At 45.6% G+C, this 22441-nt stretch overlaps 1 protein-coding gene and 1 long non-coding RNA gene across 5 annotated transcripts in view; one reads left to right on the top strand and one right to left on the bottom strand.

Moving 5' to 3' along the window:
* DOK6 (docking protein 6) overlaps positions 1–22441 on the top strand; it is a 484934-nt gene that overhangs the window by 194863 nt on the left and 267630 nt on the right. The window lies entirely within an intron of this gene.
* The window catches only part of LOC102380757, a 26540-nt gene continuing 10357 nt past the window's right edge, over positions 6259–22441 (bottom strand). The window contains exon 3 of the long non-coding RNA XR_324562.3: positions 6259–7151. This is a non-coding gene — a long non-coding RNA (uncharacterized LOC102380757). The remainder of the gene's footprint in view (positions 7152–22441) is intronic.

Here is a 22441-nt window from a genome sequence, read left to right as displayed (position 1 = left end):
TTGGGACAGTGATTTGCATCACCGAATTGAATCACTGTCCCTCTGAATCGACCAAATCCCAATCAAATACTTGCCACTTCACGAAAGCATAGTCCTTACTCTGCTGTGCTTCATCCTTCCTTTCCTCAAATTCCTGAACTATCTCATCTCATGGTCACTGCTGCTCAAATTGCCATCCATTCCTCACCAATTCTTCCCTGTTTGTGAGCAGCAGGTCTAGAAGAGCATGTCCCCTAGTTGCCTGCTCCAGCACTTACATCAGGAAGTTGTCCCCAACACTCTCCAGAATCTTCCTGGATTGCCTGCACACTGCTGTATTGCCCTCCCAGCAGATGTCAGGGTGATTGAAGTCCCTCATGAGAACCAGGGCCTGTGTTCTGGAAACTTTGGCTAGTTGTCTGAAGAAAGCCTCATCTACTCCATCTTCCTGGTCTGGTGGTTTAGACCCACTACAACATCACCCTTGTTGCTCACCCCTCTAACCCAAACCTAGGCCTGTTGAAAGTCTCTATCTCTAGTTTCATACTGTTGCTCTGAGCAATCATACAGCTCTTTCACATAAAGAGCGACTCCCCCTCCTCTTCTCCCCTGCCTGTCCTTCCTGAACAGTTTGTTACCCATCCATGACAGTACTCCCCATCATGTGAGCTATCCCACCAAGTCTCTGTTATTCCAATCATGTCATAGTTCCATGATTGTGCAAGGACTTCCAATTCTTCCTGCTTGTTTCTCAGGCTCCGTGCATTCATGTACAGACACTTGAGGTAGCTAGTCAATTGCCCTGATTTCTCAGAAATTATGAGAGCACCTTCCCTGTTTTCCCCCTTCTGCTTTCTCTTCCTTCATGTCTCCTCCTTCCCTGCTTACCTCAGGGCTTTGGCTTCCATCCCTCAGTGAACTTATTTTAAAGCCCTCCTCATTAGGTTAGCCAGCTTGTTTATGAAGACACTCTTCCCTCTCTCCATCAGGTAGATTTCATTTCTCTCCAGCAATCCTTCCTAGAAGAACATTCCATGGTTGAATAAGCCAAAGCCATGCTAGCGACACTACCTGTGTAGCCAGGTGTTGGTCTGCAGGATGCACCTGCTCCTGCCTGGGCCTTTTCCCTTGACCAGAAGTATCAATGAGAACACAACCTGAGCTCAGACCACATCACCATTGAACTCAGAGCCCTGTAGTCACTTGATAGTCTCAGGGTCTCACCAACAGCATTATTAGTTTCCAAATGGATGAATGACATGGAGTAGTAGTCAGAGAGCCGAATGAACCTCAGTAGTTTCTCTGTGACATCTTGGATCCAGGCTCCAGGCAGGCAGCAGACTTCCCAAGACAACAGGTCAGGTTGGCAGATGGCTCCCTCCATCCCCTACAGAAGGGAGTCTCCGATCACCACCACCCATCACTTCTTGGTGGCTGTTGTCTCGATCCTTACCACCTTTGTGAGCCCTGGACTGTCTTCCTCCACCAATGGTATGTGCTCCTCCCTTTCTGTTACCAGGGCTGCATATCTGTTTTCCAAATGAATTACTGCAGGTAAAGGTGAAAATCTCTGCTTGCTGCCAGAAGTCACAAGCCTCCAACTTCCACCCTCTTGGGTGTCCATGTCTTCTCTCTTCTCTAGCGCTGCCTCTGGCATTTCTTCCTCCACAGTCCTGGAGGTCTCCACCAGCATCAACTCAATGAACTCCTCATGGCAGAGGATGCTTTGGAGCCTCGCCACCTCCTCTTGTAATCTTGCCTATTCCCTGAGAGAGACCACCAGAAGGCACCGCTTACACTGCAGGCACTCCCTGATCTGGCCATCACTGGAAGTAACGTGCAAGCTGCAGTCCCCGTAGCACCAAACCTGGATTTGGGTGGAAACATTGATGGTGAGCAGTCCTGCCTGGACAGAAACCTCACAAGTGCAAGCAGAGGCAGTGGCTGTGGCTGTTGCATTGCAGAGTCCTCCTGTCATTTCCCTGGGTCTCTTAATCTACCTTCTCTTTCTTACTGCTCTTCTTCCAAACACACCTTTCCTAATTCACCTGGAGGCTGGCCTGTTTATTGCTCATTGGTCCCAAAGGGTTCCTTTTTTTCCTGCTTCCTCATGTGAAGCTGAAAGGCTTGCCCCTCAAAAAGGAGGGTGGGGGAGCATGAACTGGCCTGTGAACTGCCTGCAAACCGCTTACCCTGTTTGCAGTCCCTGTTTTCTGGCTCCCTGGTCACTGGCTTATGACACTGTCCTTCATAATATTCTCATTAGAAAGCTAAGGAAAAACAGTTTAGATCAGGGGTGGGCAAAATAGCAGATCCAGCCAGTGGTTAGACTCCATTTCCTGTTAGCCCCTGCCGGTGTCACTGTGGCTGGTCTCCTTGGAAACCCCAGCAGCAGAGCCTGGCAGCGACAGCATGGGGCCAGGGTTTCCATGAAGACCAGCCCCAGAAGCACTGGCAGGGCGCAGGACTGAATGGGGAGTTGCTGCGGGGTTGGGGCTGGGATCTTGTAGTGGTGACAATGTGGTTTGGAGCCAGGGTAGAGCCGCTACCTGCACGCCCCTGTCGCAGCTCTGCCCCGGCTCTGGGCTACCCTATCACTCCATGAGATCCTGATCCCATAGTGTCACAACCCAAAGTTGTGATTTTTTTGTTTGTGTGTGCTTCGGCACCGCTAAATTATTTTCCCGCTAAATTGCAGCTTCTTTGCACGGTAGAGTTTTCTGCTGCAGAAGAGAACCCCGGTGCAGCGGAGCTTCAATAACTCCGGGGCCAAGAACCGAACCCGCGGAGCTTCAATAACTCCGGGGCCAAGAACCGAACCCGCGGAGCTTCAATAACTCCGGGGCCAAGAACCGAACCCGCGGAGCTTCAATAACTCCGGGGCCAAGAACCGAACCCGCGGAGCTTCAATAACTCCGGGGCCAAGAACCGAACCCGCGGAGCTTCAATAACTCCGGGGCCAAGAACCGAACCCGCGGAGCTTCAATAACTCCGGGGCCAAGAACCGAACCCGCGGAGCTTCAATAACTCCGGGGCCAACTACCGAACCCGCGGAGCTTCAATAACTCCGGGGCCAAGAACCGAACCCGCGGAGCTTCAATAACTCCGGGGCCAAGAATGAATTGTCGTAGTCCTCTAACGAGGATTTAAGCAGAGCTGAACCTGGAAACTGTCCAGCCTACACCGCGACCATCTTTGGTGTAAGTAAACAATCTTTAAATCAACCATTACACGTCCGTGACTAATTCTAGCTCGCCACCGGTCTTCTCCGACCCCGCGTGCCCGGGCTGCTGGCCACAGCCCACGTGCGCAAAGATGGGTCCGCATATTGCTCCCGGCCCGCTCATGGCGACATGGATGGGATCGGGAGGCGGCCCGCACACATAGCAACTCCCCACCCTGCCAGCACCCTGCTAATGCTGCTGGGGCTGGTCTCCATGGAAACCCTGGACCCACACTGTCATAGCACTGCTGCTGGGGTTTCCCTGGAAACTGGCTGCAGCGGCATGGGCAGGGGCTACTGAGAAATGGAGTCTTCTGTGAGCCTTATCCAGCCTGAGAATCAGGCTTTGCCTGTCCCTGATTTAGATGAAACTACTGTATATTACCATTTAGATCATCCTTAAAGAGTAGTCATCGATAGCTCAATGTCCAATTAGGAGAAGTATCAAGTGGGGTTCCCCAGGGGTCTGCCCTGCATTCAGCACTGTTCAATATCTTCATTAATGATTTGGAGGATGGGATTGAGTGCATAGTTAGCAAATTTGCAGATGACAGGCTGGATGGATTTCCATATACTCTGGAGGATAGGATTAGCATTCATAATGACCTTTAAAAACTGGAGAAATGATCCACATTTAGTTGAACAACATGCGGTAAGGACAAGTGCAAATCCCTGCACTTAAATGTACAAATTCAAATTGGGAGATGACAGCTGAGTCTGTGGTATGCTAGAAAAGGACCTAGGAATGAAACTGGACCCAAATATGAGTCAACCATGAACGCTTGTTGACTGGTAACATGTTGGCTCATGGTTGACTCATTCAGCACACACACATGGACCAGAATACGAGTTACAGATGTTCATGGTTGATGCATATTCTGGTCCTCTGTAATCCCTAGGTCCTTTTCTGCTGTACCACAGCCTTACTTGCCATCCCCCAATTTGTATTTGTTCACTTAAGGGCAGGGCTTTGCACTTGTCCTTATTGTATTTCATTTGAATAATGTGGACCATTTCTCCATTTTTTACACTCTCTCTCTCTCTCTTTCTCCCAATATACATATATTTAAAAGACCTAGTATAGTGCACTATATTAACAGGAATGTAGCCTGCAAGTCAGAGGAAGTGATTCCTCCACTCTAATCAGCAGTGGTGAGGCCTCAGCTGGAGCACTGTATCCAGTTTGGGGCAACACACTTAATGAAACAAATACATTGGGAAGTGTCCAGTGGGCAGGAACAAAAATGAACAGAGGTCTAGAAAACTGAATAATGAGAAGAAGATTGGAATTATTTAGTTTGGAGAAGAAAAGACTGAGGGGGAGTGGGGATTTGATAATTGGCTTCAAATACAAAAAAAGGTGAGCATAAAGAGAATGGTGATTGACTGTCCTCCTTGGCTACATAAGATAGGCCAAGAAGTAATGTTCTTATATCGCAATCCAGGAAATTTAGGTTGGATATTAACATGAGCTATGAGGGTGGTTAAGCATGGTTTACCTAAAGAGGCTATGGAGTCTCCATCCTTGCAAGTTTTTAAGAGATTATTAGACAGACACTTGGCTGGGATGGTTTAATCTGGGATGATCCTTCTTTGAGCAAGGGTTGGAGTGGATTAACTACCTGTGTTTTTTTCCATCTTTCTATGATTCTATGACTTCTTAATTTTTTTTTTTACTGACTCGGGGTATAACTCTCCAATTTACTAGTACAATGAGGAAGTAGTACCCAGTTCTGAAATGAACTCCGACAGATATCACCCTCTTGAAGTCAGGCTATTGATGACACTAAGCTTTTCAATCTCCTCCCTGCTTTTTCATATTGTCTGCAGCAAACTGATGGGCACTCACAGGTCCCATGCATTGCAAACCAGGTCATTTGCCACATCTCTCTCTCATCCCCTCTTGAACACTGACAGATTGCGACCTTTGTGGACACCGTTCTGTCTCAGCCAGCCAGAGTTCTGACTAGGGAGAAGAGTGGCAGGGCCAGCTCTGTTGACCCTAGTTGTCTTTTCCTGCCTAGTGCAGGGGGACTGGACCCGATAATCTACAAGGTCCCTTCCAGCCCCTAACGATCTATGAATCTATGTTCTCTGGAGCAGAAAACCCAGCCCTACTCAGGCCAGGGCTGAAAAGCATGCTGAGATGGTGGGGACTTTGATTTGACTTAAACCAGGAAGGGGTCTGGGACAGAAGTTCCATAAACAGGTTTGACCCAAATTAGTTAAGTCTGATACTACATTCAACCAGGTTTATCTTAAGCCAATTTTGGCCATCTTGAAACTGGTTTATGTGCACTGAACTTATGTTCTGTTACAAGTTTAAGTCAGTTTCTGATCACTTAAGCTGGTTTATGTGTAACTTCTGTCCCTAGCCTTTGAGAATGCTAAGAGTAAGCAAAAAACATTAAATCATTTAAAAATAAAGCTTACTTGCAGCTTCTAGTATTCGAAGTAAAGTATTACAACTGAAATAGCAACCAATTTCTCTTTTCATTCTGGGTATCATGTAAACATTGCATTACCCTTATTTGAGCATATTACAGTAAGCTAACTTGATCATCCACTCACAATGTGCTGTGTTTTAAATTTGTAGCATTCTGGGACAGTGCTTGATTTAAGAATATATACATATATATTTAAATTGGAGCTCAAAAAGAAAACTTTAACTTTTGCCTTCTTTATTCTGGTTTTGTTTCAACTTCAATTATCTCCTAATGTGGCACTAATTTTCAAAAGTAATTTTGAGTTCTAAATTGCAACGTTGTTTTAACCATTTGAAACCATATATAAAACTTTTACAGACTCTTAGTTCTCCTTGAAGTTTGTTTTCTTTTTTAATTATACACTGATCAAATTTTTTGGTAAATCAATTTGTAATTCAGTGAAAGCTCAGACTTGAGAATATGTGTATAGGTTTCAGCTTTTAAGGGCAAAAGGTTGGGTTTTTTTATATTACAGCTGACTTTTCTTTGTAGTGTACAAGGTACCAACTGAAGTATACATCCAGCATCTGTAAAGATGATAATTAAAATGAGAGCGGGAAAGAGGGAAAAACAAAGAGACAGTAATCAGGCTTTAAACTACCATTTTATAATTGCAGGCTATCAGCCAGGAGTACTACAACCCCTATAGGCTGTCTGATTTATGGATTAGACAGCACTTCTTCAATTCTGGCAGCATTTCAGCAGTGTATTGGAGGAGACAATGTGAAATAACTTGGCTTGATGAGAGCTCTGCTTTACTGCCTGGTGATAGTAGCATATTCCATTATATGTGCATAATTTGCCCTGATCAAGCAGATTTGGTAGGCTTGACATGTAGACACTGTGCAACTCTTAATATAAATTCAGAAATATGTAGTGATATCCAGTCAAATAAGACCAGGCTGTTGCTCCCTCGTCCCTCCATTTCTTTAAATTTATAGAAACAAAGCCAGAGTTCTATAATTCATTTGTAAGTAGGACAGGTGGACAGGTTTTGTGTTGCCCAATGAAAGGCTGCAGTTGGAAGAATCTTTTTGGGAGTCAGTGGCTGTTAGCAGTAATAATACTTGATAAAAAGAGTATTACCAAGTTAACAACTTTAGATTTCCAGTGATCAATGAAATGTTCAGTATTTTAAATCATGATTTACATCTATGGAAATAATGTATTAAAATAAACATTATTTGTATTTTCAAACAGTTGCTAAATTTCAACCTTCTGTTTCCAGCCCTAAAAAGTCAGATGTTCCTTACCTAGTTGGAAAAAAAAAATTCCTTATGAAGCATTTGTTAATTGCTGTTTAATATAATGCTTCTTGGGCATTTTTATATTGTGGATGAGCTCTTAACTTATGCCTTCTTGTGGCTCACCCCTCTTCTTTTCATCCCCTGTAGATGTCAGTTCTGTATCTTTCACGCAGCAACTCCGGAATTTTACTTTGCTAAAATTGCTGTCATCTTTAGCTGTGTAGTAGAGAAAATGGAAAAGTAAAATAATTTCACTGTAATAGGTTTTAATGTTAGCTATGTAATCAGACTTTGTCTCCGTGCAGTTCTTTGTTTCTTTTTTCGTCATGTATGTAGAACCCAAATTTATTAGATCTAAATCTCACCTTGTTGCTTTCCTTTTGAACTAATTGTTAATTTAATGTCAAAATAACTGGAAGTTTTATGGCCAGGTATAAATATGACCCACCCATTTAGTTATATACCTTCCAACACCATCTGTCCTAATAAAATGACATTGTATAACAATATGAAGAAGAAATTCAATGGTGAAATTAAGTATGTTTGTACTCTGGTGAGAGGGCTTGGCAGAAGTTTGGGTTTGGTTTGGGGAATTTTGCACATTTTTATAGTACAAAGGGATGGATAAAGCTCAAATCATTCTGTAGTTTATCTCTGTTTTGGCTTTGGGATTTCCTTCTCTATCGATGATCTATAAATATGATAACAACTGAACGTACACCAGAGATGCATACAATGAGGACATGAAGAAAGTGCTTATTCTTCTGAGATTGTGAGATAGTGATTTGGTACAAAAATCTTTTGAAACCCAGAGGGCAGAAGTGCACATTCATGGTATGTGTGCCACAAGTGATATGCATAGTCATTTTGCTTGGAACACAGCAGATAGGGTAGGAAATAAAGAGTGGAGCCACAGATTGTCCAGAGGTCCAGGTAGAAGAAGGAGTTCTGAGTGACACTAGGGCAGTGGAAGGACTTACCTTATGGAATACCTGCCAAAAAGGTTGCCCACCACTGCCTTGGAGAATGTTGGCCTATTCTAATAACTGTTTAAAGACCGTGGCCGCATGCCCCACATGCAGGCATGTGCTGTTTGTGGTGCGACAAGCCACGCATGTGGAATGTTAAAATGTGTCTTGCTCTACAAATTTGCAGCATGGGAGCAAAATATGCTGCCTGGATTTCCCAATAAGAAACCCCCCACTTCCCCCCCCCCACCCCCAACGAAAAAATCTGAGGAGGGGGAGGAATGGCATGGCAAACACTACAATAGCATGCACTGGAACAAATGGAGGCTCGGTCCTCCAGGGAGATGCTTTGGCTGCCAGCCAGAGCATCTCCACTCCTTCATTTATGCCCTGGCCGTTCCAGCATGCCAGGAGCTGGGAGGAGCTGGGCAACGCCAATTTGCCCAAAGTGGGGCACTGTCCTACAACAAAGCACACATGCAGAGGTGTGTGCTGTGGCACAGAGTAGCAGCATAAATTTGTGCTGCTGCTATTTGTGCCGCTGCAAGCACAAGCCCCTGCACATCTGAGTGCAGCCTGTGCATTTCATCTTTGTAACAGAACTAGCCTTATAGGCCACCTGATATTACTTTTTGATATACTGTCTTGGAATAAAATACCTGCTGAGCAAGAGTCAAGTTCCAGAAATTCCAGACATGCCAGAAACTGCTCAGTGTTGCAGAAACAAGAGCTATGCTCATTACTATGAAATACATAATGTCTTTTCTGAGAAACTTAATAGAAAAATCTACACTACTGCTAGTTCTTACAAAGGTTGTCAGTCTTGCAGGGGGTTAGGGGGAGAAATTAGTAATAGTGGAAATATTTCATAATATTGCTTGTTTTAATATAAGACATCTTTTGTTAGAAGCAGCATTATCCTTTATCACCTAACAGTCTTTCACCACTGAGATCAATCAGTAAGAGTTTTATCATTATCTTTAGTGGGGAAAAGATGGAGAGCTGCAGGCATAGTTTTACTAAAAGAAGCAAATGAAAACCTGGTAAGAGGCCTCCAGGTTCTTGACCACCTGGGCAAGAGTGATCATCGCGTGCTGGAATTCACCATCCAGTGTAGTGTGTCAAGGGCCCGCAGCAAGGTGGTAGCCCTAGACTTCAGGAGGGCCAACTTCAGTGAGATGAGGAGATTAGTGGGAGAGGAACTGGGGTCCTTGAGGGCAGAGGAACTCAGCGTCCAAGAGGAGTGGTCGTTCCTTAAGGAAACGATACTCGGGGCCCAAGGGGTGTCCATCCCGACAAGAAGCAAGGCGGGCAGGAGTGTCCAAAAGCCCCCCTGGCTCACCAAGGGTGTCCGGGAATGCCTGCTTGCCAAAAGGGTGGCGTACGCCCGGTGGAAGGGGGGTGTAATCTCCAAAGAGGAGTATACCTCCTCTGCTCGGGCCTGCAGGCGGGCTGTTAGGAAGGCCAAGGCGGAGATAGAGCTCGGATTAGCGTCCAGGATTAAGGATAACAAAAAGTCCTTTTTCAAATATATTGGGAGGATGAAGAAGGCGCCGGGTAATGTGGGGCCCCTGCAGGATATGCGGGGCAATCTGGTGGTTGCGTCAGAGGATAAAGCGGACCTCTTTAACCAATTCTTCACCTCCGTTTTCTTGTGCAGGGACCGGGACTTCCCTGCTGTGATAGAAGCCGGACGCGAGGGGATCGCCTTCAGACCTCAGGTTGGGGAGGACCGGGTTAGAGAGCTTCTGGAGGGGCTGGACGCGTTCAAGTCAGCGGGTCCGGATGCTCTCCACCCCAGGGTGCTGAGGGAGCTGGCTGGGGTTATTGCAGGGCCCCTGGCACGGCTCTACGAGCGATCGTGGTGCTTGGGCCAGGTGCCAGACGATTGGAAGGTAGCTAATGTGGTCCCCATCTTCAAAAAAGGGAAAAGGGAGGACCCGGGCAATTATAGGCCCGTCAGTCTTACCTCAATCCTGGGGAAGCTCTTTGAGAAGATCATCAAGGAGCACATTTGTGATGGGCCGGCATCCGAGATGATGCTCAGGGGCAATCAGCATGGATTTATTAGGGGGAGATCATGTCAGACCAACCTGATTGCCTTTTATGATCAGGTCACAAAGGCCATGGATGCAGGTGTCGCGGTGGATGTAGTCTTTCTGGACTTCAGCAAGGCCTTTGACACCGTCTCTCACCCCATCCTAATTAGTAAACTAGGCGACTGTGGCATAGATGCCTACACGGTCAGATGGATTGCAGATTGGCTGAAGGGTCGCACTCAGAGGGTGGTGGTGGATGGATCATATTCGACTTGGGGGGAGGTGGGTAGTGGAGTCCCTCAGGGCTCGGTCCTGGGCCCTGCGCTGTTCAATGTCTTCATCAGCGATCTTGATGTTGGGGTGGAGAGCAACCTGTTTAAATTCGCTGATGACACCAAAATTTGGGGGGAGGTGAGCACGCTAGCAGGGAGAGAGAGATTGCAGAAGGATCTGGATAGGTTACAGGGGTGGGCAGACAGGAACAGGATGCGTTTCAATACGGACAAGTGCAGGGTGCTGCACTTGGGTAGTAGGAACCAGCAGCACACTTATACGATGGGGAACTCCCTACTTGAGAGCACGGAGGCGGAAAGGGATCTTGGTGTCATTATTGACTCCAAGATGAACATGGGCCGACAATGCGAGGTCATGGTTGGCAGGGCTAACCGGACCTTGTCGTGCATCCACAGGTGCATCTCGAGTAGAGCCAGGGAGGTGATCCTCCCCCTCTATGCGACGCTGGTCAGGCCGCAGCTGGAGTATTGTGTCCAGTTCTGTGCGCCCCATTTCAGGAGGGATGTGGACAACATGGAGAGGGTCCAGAGGAGGGCCACCCGCATGATCCGGGGACAACAGGGCAGACCCTACAGTGAGAGACTGCGGGACTTGAACCTATTCAGCCTCCACAAGAGAAGGCTGAGGGGGGACCTGGTGACCGTCTATAAACTCACTAGGGGGAACCAGAAGGGTTTGGGGGAGACGCTGTTTCCCCTAGCCCCTGCTGGCATAACAAGGAATAATGGGCACAAGTTGATGGAGAGGAGGTACAGATTGGACATCCGAAAAAACTACTTCACAGTCAGGGCGGCTAGGAGCTGGAACCAACTTCCAAGGGAGGTGGTGCTGGCCCCTACCCTGGGGATCTTTAAGAAGAGGCTGGATACCTACCTGGCTGGACTCATTTGAGTCCTGTTTTTGTTTTTAGGGTTTTTTTTGTTGTTCTCCCGCCCTGGCGGGGGGTCGGGCTAGAAGATCTATTAGGTCCCTTCCGACCCTAAAACTATGAAACTATGAAAAGAATTAAACTAAATTTTAAAATGTCTTTTCCTAAGGATCTAAGGCAAATAAAAACCTCAAAAGTAAAGAGGTTCAGGAATCAGAATATTATTAAAAATGACTCAAAATAAACAAGCAAATAACATTTTTCTTCTTCTTGTATGGGCAGTAAAGCTTAAAACTGGAAAAATCGTTTTTGGAGAGAAGGCGCTGCTGAATGAGTTATTGACAGAGTGGATTGAACCCAAGATCTCTGTATTTAAAGGGTACCTGCCTCCTGGCTGAGTTGTCTTAGCTCAGATCCAGCAGTGGACTTATAAACCTCTTTATGATCTAGCAGCTAGATGGAGACAGAGGGTATGTCTACATGTGCAAGTAAGCACATCCACATATAATGTGCATTGAGCAGTTTTTGTCAGGAGTCTACATGTGCAGGAACTTGGGACCAAATTTAGCACACTTGGCACTAAAGTTAGTCCCAAGTCCTTTCAGCCTTACCATGTGCCCCTGTGGTGACCAGGGGGAAGCTCCAGCCTCCAGCCTAATGGCTGCCAGCACTTGGCAGCCATCTTAGAAGCTCTGATCCCTAGCCAGCCCCTTCCCTAACCAGGAGCCATGTACCCAGCACAGGGACAGCACATGCCAGCTTCCTCCCTGCCCACCCTGCCTTCCTGTGCCAGGGCTGCCCCTGCCAGCAGCACCCAGCAATCTGCTGCTCCAGCCTATCCCCTGGCAGAGACGAGCAGTGCCATGCACTGGTGCTGGCCATGGGGCTGGCTCTGCTGGGCCCAGCAGGCCCCACATCCACCCAGGCCACAGAATAGCTACGCATCTGCCAGTGGGGACCAGGTCACTGGCTGCAGGAGGGTCTGCCTGAACTACTCTTGCACTCCCCGCTCCTGTCCACCTGCCCCGCTCCAGTCCACTACCCCATAACCCCTGTTCACTTCCAGCACCACTCTTAGGACGCACACATGGGTGAAACAAAAAAACTTTATAAGTTTCACAGCTCACTTCCCTATCCCACCTCCCTCAACAAAGTGTCCCTCCATCACCCTCCCCACCCACCAACAATAAAACCCCCCCATGGGGTGTTGGCCCCACAGAGGCAAGAGGCCTTTTGTGAGAGTTTACATTTCAGAGATCAGGGGCTGCCCCACAAACTCTGTGGCCACCTAGAGGGCTACCTGTCACAGCACTATACAATCTTGCCTCCCGCTGACAGGGAGGACATGGCCGCCAGTATCAAAGCCTTCCTCAGCATGTTAGAGGTCCATGTCCACCCAGCTGCAGGGACCTGACCTGCTCAATAAAGTTCTGAACTGTGTCAGGGGGAAACCTGGGGCTAGGGGACTGCAGGTGGGCCAGGGCCAGGGACTGGGAGGGCCCTGCCCCCAGTGCAGGACTTAACATATGTCCAGGGCTGGCAAGGCTGGTGACTTGGCACAGGCCTCCCCATTGGCAACAGTGTCTAGCTGTAACCATTGTCCATGGCCTGTGGTGTGCAGTGGGGCAACACCCAGCCAGGGACCACCCCTGGGCTGGTGCTGCTGGTGGCTGGTAATGGCGTGGCTGACCACACCTTGTGCTGAGGTGTGGGGCTGTGCAGAAGGCGAGTCAGCCACTGGGCAGAGCTCCCTGAGCTGCCAGTGGATGCAGCAGCCAGGGAGGAGGATGGAGCAGGGTGCCGAAGGCCCAAATTCCCCTCCTCAGGTGCTGTGTCACCAGAGGTGTCAGGGCGGGGCGGGGGTTCACGCTGGCTGCCCCTGGTGGTGGCACTCGCACGGGTGCGGCCTGTCTCCTTGGGCTCCAAAATGTGGGTCAGCTGCCACGGAAAGGGCATGGATTTTTGGGCACGACCAGACCAACAATTGAAGTCAGTCATGGCCATCTACTGTGCCTACCAGATCTTGACCATTATGCAATAGTGCAGTACCAACCGAGAGCGCCCTTGCTCCCACATTCCACCCAACAGGGCCTCATAACTGTGGGCATTCAAGCGCCCACCCTGCACGAACTGCCTCTACACATTGGCATGGTCCCAGAGTGCCACAAGGTTGCACACCTCCTCCTGGGTGCAGTTGGGTGCCCTGGTGGTTGGCATGGTATGTGCATGTGAGCAGGGCCAGGGCTTACCAGGGATGAGGATGACGACATGGTCATCCCATGTCGGCTCTTCACCATAGGACCTGCAAGTACAGGAGACAGCTGGGGATGAGCAGCAGCAGGGAGCAGGTGCTGGCCCTGTTGGCAGAGACAGCCAGGCAGCAGCGCCGGGGGGATCTCAGTGCTGGGCAAGGGGTGCAGTAAGCTGCAGCCCTTTGCAACAGTCATCTGTGTCCAACCTGCAGCTCTGGAGGGGGACAGACCCAGCAGGGAGAGCCTGTGGCCTGTCCGGGGGGGGGGGCACATATGGTCTGCTGGGCTCCTGCACAGATCAGCAGTTTTGTCCAGGCTTCTGTGGTGGGTACCCCAGGGCACAAAATGGCTGCTGGCATTTATAGCCTGAAGGTTAGGGGCTGTCAGAAAGCAGTCCAGCCCTGGGGGAGGAGAGGTGACTGGCCAGAAGCCCTGGGGCTGGGCTCAGGCCAACCCCCTAGTGGCTGGGCATATCCAGCGCTAAAGTGAGTGCCAGTTTGCATTGATGCACAGATGCATTGAGGCACTTTAACTAATCACATCTAAATTTGATACCTGCACTTGCAGGCATCACATTTAGGTATGATTAACCTAAATTCACCATTTTTAATGTGCATTAAGGGTGCACATGTCTATACGCACACCCTTAATGTGCATTAAATTAGGCTAATGCTCATTAACGCATTTTGTGTAGACGTGCCTAGAGAGCAACACTCTAAGAATGAGTATAGACCTCTGACAGATAGAATCATGAAGTGGTTTTATTGAATTTCTCTTAACAGCTTTTATATTTTATTGAGAAAGTCAAACTGTAATTTTGAAGAAACTGACATCAAACAGCAAAATGTCAAGATTAATTAAATCTGACAGCGAGGAAGCAAAGATTTTTCATTAATCTGAGCCTTTACCTATATTAACAAAATGTAATTTGGAAGTTAATTGCCTTTCACCTCTAATGAGATAATTAAGTTGGTGAAAGGAAAAAAATGTATTCAATAGCCAGGTAGCTCATAGCAATTTTAATAAAACTCATCAGATGAGAGATACTTTAAAAATTACTCTGAATTCAGTTTTTCCAAATCAAATGCATTGCTAACAGCACACATGCAATTTTGTAGTATTATTGAAGAGTAAAATTGTTTGCTAGTACCTTAGGCCAGGTACAGACATTACACTTATTGCATGATAAGTGCGTAGAAAGTGCTTTACAGTCATAACCAAACAGACAGGCAGGGCACATAGAGTGCTGTAAATATGGCAGCTCCTGCTCTAAGATAACCCCGAATGGATGTAGTATCAAAGTACAGCATTGTACCTTACAGCACTGTATCAAACATCTGTACTAGACCCAAGCACAATTCGTGTCTCATTTGAGGCACTCCACTCACCTCCCCTCTGAGGGCTACACTTTATCCTAAGCCAGTATTTGTCTGGTCAAAGGGACAGGGATGGGGCCCTGGGCTGATGTCCTGATCCTGGGGGGATGTCAGGGATGGGGCCCTGGGCTGGCCCCATCCCTAGCCTTTCACTGCCAAGAGTCAGCGAAGTCTCTGTCCCCATGCCTGCATCCTCTCCAGTTAACATAGATCCATCCATACAAAGCAAAGTGCTTATTGCTGAATTTCTTTTATTGCATATTTTCATGGGTGAAGTTGAGCAAACACTGAATGTGGTTCAGCTGCTAATGTAGGCTTAAAGAAACTAGGGCTATTTTGCTTACAGTTAACCTGTTTTAAGAATTGATTCATCTGCAGTGATTTTTGCCAATAGGCAGTTTCCCTAATGGACATGAGGCTTTTGATATAAAATTGTGTTTAAATACTGTCTATTTATCTTGATGCCATTCTGAACCATGTTAAGTTTGGTGATGAAAATGTCATCTATCCCCAGCCTCTACAGAGGTACTTAACAGTTTGGTAACATTGTTGAATTTTATTGTGCTTTTCAAACATTGTTACAGAGTCCCTAGTGTAGCCAAGAGCCCCAACTCCTGTTACTATAAAAATATACTTGAACATGCCCAAATGTACATCAGCACACCCATACTTACTAATATGTAGCATCACTATTTTCCAACTTGTCAGGGGAAACCAAATGGATGCGTAAAATGTAGATTGTGAGAAGTAGTTACACTGCCTGAACTCAATACATGATGCAGAACCAGACACCCATGAGTCCAGCTCATAGATCCAAAGTCCACCTTGCATGCATTCAACAGCCTGTAAAGAAACAGAGAACATTTCTCTGTTCTCATGTCTTAAAGCCAATTTTTAATATTCTGGTGATTCTTATAATGGTTTGGAACCATGTACACTTGATAGAAAGCTGTTTCTGACAGTCTATTACAGAATTTGAGGTATGATGCTGGGAGTCGTACAGATAGATGTGTAGGCCAGCTAGTTCTGGGAACTCTTTTTGTCACGCTCCCACATTATTTATTTTATTAATTACCATTTTACTGTAGTTGCTTTTTGAGGCTATGTGAATAATAATAACCCATGGTCTTGCTGCTGTTAATCTGCTGCCTGCAAAAGAAGCAGTGATTTTATTTTCTCTTCTGAACCCAGTAGATTCCCAACAGACATACAGGGACACCTTCCTGAAGTCCTGGTGTCTTTGTAATGGCTTTAGGGGTTCTTGTACATAACTCTCCCCTAAAACTTCAAGAACTGTCAGGCTATGAAGTGCACAACAGAAAGGAGACATTCTGATTTTGGTTGAATTTTCCACCTATGGCTGCAGGAAGGGACAGCATGTACTCCCCTAAGCAAGATCTCCATCAGGCTCATCCCATACACAGAATATTGGAACTACTGAGAATTGGACATTGCTTGCAGTTTTTTTTCCTGAGCTTAAAAATTCCTTTGCTATATCTCACCTTTTGGAAGCAGAGATTAGAGATCTCTTCACTGGCATTTCTGAACCATGATGCCAATTTCTGTTGTTAATTTTGTTCTCAGTATCCATTCATTTTTAGTAAGTAGAAATGCAGCCTTTTTGGATGCTAGTAGTTTCCAACTGGGGGACAGCCTTTGTTTCTCTGTGCTCCTGTCTTAAAAGCAGTCTGTTAAAGTGAATAACATTGTACATGCCTACTTCACTCATGCTGTTCTGTGAACCAGTGTCTTCTATTCTACAGAAGGCTGGATACTCAGTGTGACTGTTAATCGCACAGTAACCTGAAGCAGTGATCTCTGTCCTGGCCTCCTTGTGAAATGTCCATCCAGGTGATATAGTAGGAAAAGTACAAGGCTGTTTTTCCATGTTTGTAACACTAGTCAATCTTGAAATTCCTAGGTACAGGTTTCTTTGGGATGGGCAAAACATTGCACATAATTTCATTCAGATCACGACCAGCTGTGAGTCCCAGCCCAGTGCAGGGGGTGGGGGGGAAAAGGGTTTTCTGTTCCTTCACCAGACCTGGCAATGGCCCACCCTCATCTTTGAGCCGTGCCCTCCCCCACCCTGTCACAAAACACCCCATCGGCCTGGGAGAACCCCCCCACACGTGGGCACAGGCCTATGGTAGCTTATGTCAGGCACTTGTACAGCCTCCCAGGGAGCCCCAGGGCCAGGTACCCTGCCACCTGGACCTCAGCATGGACCCCCCCACCCCAAGCAGGAGGTAGGTTGCAGAGGCCAGGAGATCGGTACTAGACCCACACAGAGCCAACCCTGTGGCCTCTGTGGCTTGGGTATTGCCAGCAGGTACTAAGCCATGGGCACCTGGCATTCTTAAAGGTTTATTGCCCATTTGAGGATCATGTGGGGTCTGGCCAGCTGCCTTCATAGTGGAGGGTGAGGACCCTTACAATTTACAGCCCAGGCGAGGCATGGAGCATTGCCAGAATCACAGGGTGTCTGCTGGAAACCCCTGGTGCAAAGAGAGGCAGGGCAGGCTTTAGGAAATATTAGGTTTGCTGCATCAGCTGTTCTAGATCCAACTTGACTGTCCTCTTTGACAAAATAACTAGATGAATGGATGAAGGGAATGCAGTGGACATAATATACTTGGAATTTAATAGGGACCTTGATAACAGTCCTAAATGCCATTCTAATAAATAAACTGGAGAAATTTGGGCTAGATGAAAATACTATAAGGGGATACATATTTGGCTGTATAACTGAAAGCAAAGTGTAAATATACATGAATAAATACCAGAATGGCAGGAGGTTTCAAGTGGAGTTTCACAGGGGTCTGTCCTGGGTCTAGTGCTCCTTGACATGTTTGTTAATAACTTGGATACTGGAATTGAGAGCTTCCTGATCATGCTTGCAGATGGCACAAAACTTAGAAGGAACTGCAGACACATGGCGAATATGAGTAGAATTAAAAAATCTTGATAGACTGGAATGCTGGGATGGAAGATAAAAGAACAAATGTAATTTTGGGGTTCATTAACAGAAATCTGAGATGCAAAATACAGGGAGGTGATAGTATCACTGTAGTCAGTGCTGGATAGGCTCAGCTACTGTGTGCAGTTATGTATGGGCTCCTCAATTTAAGAAGAATATGAAGAAACTGAAAACAGTTCAGAGGTGAGCAATAAATATCAGAAAGGGTTGGCAGGCAGGCAGTAGGGGAAATGTTGAGAGACCTAGGCATGTTTAACTTGGAGAAAAAGATTAAGTGGGGAGGCATGGTAGCAGTTTTCAAATATTTGAAAGGCTGTCATAAAGAGGGAATAATACAATCACAGAGGGCAGAACATGAAGCAGTGGCCTTAAAATGCAGCAAAGCAAATGTAGATTAGATTTCAGGAAAAAAATTCTTAACATGTGAACATTAAACCAGTGGAATAGACTGCCCATGGGGAAGTTGTAGAATTTTCTGCCTTGGAGGTTTCCAAGAGGAGGTTAGATACGTATTTGATAGGGATAGTTTAGGAATAGCATTTCTGCATTTGTGCAGATGGTTGGATCAGATAACGCTACAGATCTCTGCTATCCTTCTGATACTATGATTCTTTTTTGCAGCACTGCAGCCTAGCCAATCACTCCCAAATTTATATTTGTACATTTGCAGACAAGGTTCCTTGGGTGAATTTGATATCTTTTATTAGACCAACCCAAATAGTTGGAGAATAGTTATTAAGCAAGCTTTCAAGTTCAAAAACTTTGATTTTTCAATCCTAAGTGTAGTACTCTGCACTTGTCCTTTTTCAGTTTGATCTTATTTCAGACCATTTTTCCATCTTATTGAGGTCATTTTGAATCCTAATCCTGTTCTCTAAATTTGCTACTTGAGTTCTGAAATCAATCTTCCACATTCTTTAATGATGGACAGTATCAGTGTATCAGTCCCCTGGGAAATCTCACTTGAAATCTCCTCCCAATTTGCCATTGAGCCATTGACGACTTAGGCATTTGAATCCGACTACTCAGTCAGATATGCAACCACCTAATAATAATTTCATTCAAATTATATTTATTTAATTATGAGAATGTCATGGGAAATGGTGACAAAGTTTTAATAAAGCCAATGTGTGTCAAATTTGCCAGTGTCCCACAACACCTACCACCTTCTCAGAGAAAAACAGTTTAATCAAGAATGGCTTGCTTTTGACGCATCCAAGTTCTATGTTCCTTATTACCTTGTTTTCTTTTATATGCTTGGACATATAGTTTTTAATTACATGTTCCAGTATCTTTTTGGATATCAGTTAGATTAACTAGTTTATGGTAGTGTTAGAGTGATAGCTGTGATGATCCAGGAATTATGCAAGAGGCAAGGATTTCTTAGGGTGAGGTCTTTTATTAGACTAACTACATAAATTTTGCAGCTGCAGCTGGCCCAATAAAATATAAGAAATCCTTGTCTCTCAGATTAACCAGTTTATAATGCTCTTGTCCCTCTTTTCTCATTTTTCTAAATGTGGGTATTTATATGTACTTTTCCAGTTTTCTGAGATTCCAGTTCTCAAAGCCCATAGCTTTGCAGTTACCTCAGCCAATTCTTTGAGTATTCCAAAGTTACGGTGACCAAATGTCACAGATTGGCTGAGACAGTCCCAGATTTTATAGGCTGTTTCAGCATCCCAGCCATTGAAGAAAATTTAAGCAAAAGTCACAGATTAGTGGGAACCTGGGAGCTGCAAGGTTGGTGCTGTGCGTACATGTGTGTGGCAGTGGGCACGGCCAGAAAAGCTGTTTGGATGCACTGGGGACCATGGTGCCTTTGTCACCAGAGCTGGGGCTGGAGGTGGGGTGCCGGCTGGGCTTGGGTGCTGTGCAGGCTCTGTCTTTCCCATGCTGACTCACGGCTCCGGTCCTGTCCCAGCACCTGCAGCTGCATTCTAGCTGTGCACCCCGAGGCTGGGCTGGGCTGGGCCAGCCGAATTGCAGCCCCAACATGAGGAGCCCAGCCTAGCCCAGCCATGCCCTGCCCTAACCAGGGAGCGGGGTCCAAGGCTGGGGCTGGCTATGCCTACTCAGCCCAGTGGCACACAGCCAGGATGCAGCTGCAGGTGCTGGGATGGGGCCGGAGCCATAAGTCAGCATGGGGTAGACAAAACCCACAGAACACTCCCAGCCCAGCTGGGTTCCTGCCCCCAGCCCCAACCCACAGCCCCAGCTCTGGGGACAAAAGCACTATGCTCCCTAATGTGTCCTGACATTTGTTCCGGGCCTGCCTGCTGCCACCTACACTCATAGAGGAATACCAGAATGGCTCCAGCTCTGCCCAGTTCCCCCCCCCAAATACACACTCTGTGCCCCAGCAAATGTGTGTGTGGTGCAGATCCTGGCATCCGTCTCCCCATCTTGGTTTTCACTAAAATTATTATGGTCACTCTATCCTAAGAATCTCGTCCATCAATGATGTCTTGAAAAAAATTCAACTTGTTTAAGTAAATCTCCAGCCTGTTTTTTTGCTACGCAAGGATAATTACCTATCCCCATCCTTGCTGCTAATTGTGTTTGTCATTGGAAGCCCGACATTTTTTTGTAAAGGCTGAAGTAAGAAAGACATTAAACACCAAAGCCTTCTTTGCATCATCCTTTATTGGTTTCCCCTTATTGGTCAGAGAAATCAGTTTGCTTTTATCTTTTCAGGTGAAGATTTAAAGTATCTTAGAAAATCTGCGTAGATATGTCATATTGTCAAGCCATGTAAATAATCTATAATTTGTTAAAAACTGACCTATTCCAACACTTGACTCATTCTACCCATGAGGATTAAAACTCAAATCCTTGATATTTCATTTTGGCTAATATAACTTTAATCTTATACAGTTTAGTCACGTAGCTAGTCACGCAGGATGACTGCAGCTTAGTATTGATCAGCAAAATATATAATATTCTGCAGAGGAGTACCAGTATCTGTTCAGAGTGACTGATCACCAGGGTAAAATACCCATTTCTTAAGTTCCGTGTCTGGAGGAATTATTGTGCTCCATCTATCCTACAGAGTTTGGCAGCGTTCTATCCATTGTCCAGCAGTAATTGGCCTGGGTGAAGTCATTTAGCAATGTTTCAATGATTGAATAAGAGCACAGGATCTCCAACTACTGATTTTCTATGTAAAATGTAAGGATTTTTTCTTGAATTCTCAGGTTTTTTAACAGTTGAAAGTGCCCTGCAGCAAACTTGAGTGACAGTTGAACAGTCTTTTGAACATGCTGGCTTTTTTTAATAGTGTTGTATTTGATGGATTCAGGAGGGACCATACAGCTAAAGAACTAGAATATGTTGTTATTTCTTTAGGACCAGTCTGGGGATGCTCTTGGAAATCCTAAGGTTTAGCTATATATTTTTTTATTATAAACACCAAGTATTATGGGAGTCTTCTTCAGCATAGCATAACTACATTTGCAAAACAACTATAAGTACTTGCACACTTTGTCTTCCTCAGTATAACTAACAAAACCCACACAATAAATTTTAGAACACATTTTTACTCATATGACTTTAAATACAACAGAGCAGCTATCACAAAGTCATTCTGTAGGGCTGTCAATTTCAACTGTGCGCCACGGGTGTCCACAGACTATATCTAAGGGGTCTGTGAAAGATGAGTATGATCAATACAAAGAATGGAATATCCACACTTACAGTTCAAAAGACCTCCGTTCAAAATTTCCAAAGAGTTTCACACTGCCATTCAAAATACTTTAGGGGTCCACAAATACAAAAAGGTTGAAAACCACTGCCCTAGATCTGTGGTTTTCATCCTCACTGGTCCCAAGGCACCCCCTGTAAAATGCTAGCACTCATTTTTTTTATTATGGAAAAATAAAAGACTAATTCTTGTGTTTCAAAGAACTCAGGCCAAAATAGGTCAGAATATTTTTAATACTATGGATTCCTCTTTGAAATTTCTGGGTTTATCTTGTGAATCACATGTACGTGTTTTCATACCTAACAGTGCTCATATTGTGTGGTACCATTAAAAGGATTTCATGGCATTTTGTAGAATCACTGCCCTACAGTATGTGTGTGCAAACAAGTTCCCCAAAGAGAAGGCATTAACAGAATATTAGTTTTTCCACAGTTATCAATTAACTAACAACTAATATTAGCTATTCCACAACTGGCTTTGTGCATGTTCTTACGCAAGAGTAAATACAAGGTGGATGTGAACCTGCTTTTACTGTAGGACTAGTTTTTATAGTGGAGTAAAGGTATGTTACTGTTTAGCAGCTAAGGTACTATAAGTTCCCACCCTAGTTCATCTCATGGTAACTTGTTTGTGATTATAAGGGGGAGAGGGGGAACAGTCTTAAGAGAAAAGGACGGCTACATTTAGGGGCTCTGTGACTGACACAATCGAGCAATTTAATTATTGGGACAGTGTGGCTTTGAGAAAAGGGCGTTTCCCTGAGAGGGCTATTAGGGCAAAGACAGTCCATATCCACTTTGCAAACTTATATAACTGAAACATTTTTATTTAATATAATTTTTGGACAACATATCAGTACCATTTTAGTTAAAACGATGATAGATAAATAGATTTGATGATAATCTGATGATAACTGGTTATCCAGTTGTAAGGCATAGCTAAACAGCTTCTGTCATAGATTCATAGATGCTAGGGTTGGAAGGGACCTCAATAGATCATCGAGTCCGACCCCCTGCATAGGCAGGA

This window comes from Alligator sinensis, unplaced genomic scaffold (assembly GCF_000455745.1).
Source record: "Alligator sinensis unplaced genomic scaffold, ASM45574v1 scaffold1213_1, whole genome shotgun sequence".
Lineage (NCBI taxonomy): Eukaryota > Metazoa > Chordata > Crocodylia > Alligatoridae > Alligator > Alligator sinensis.
Note: the sequence above shows the minus strand (reverse complement) of the source record. Positions and strands in the feature narration are given on the sequence as shown.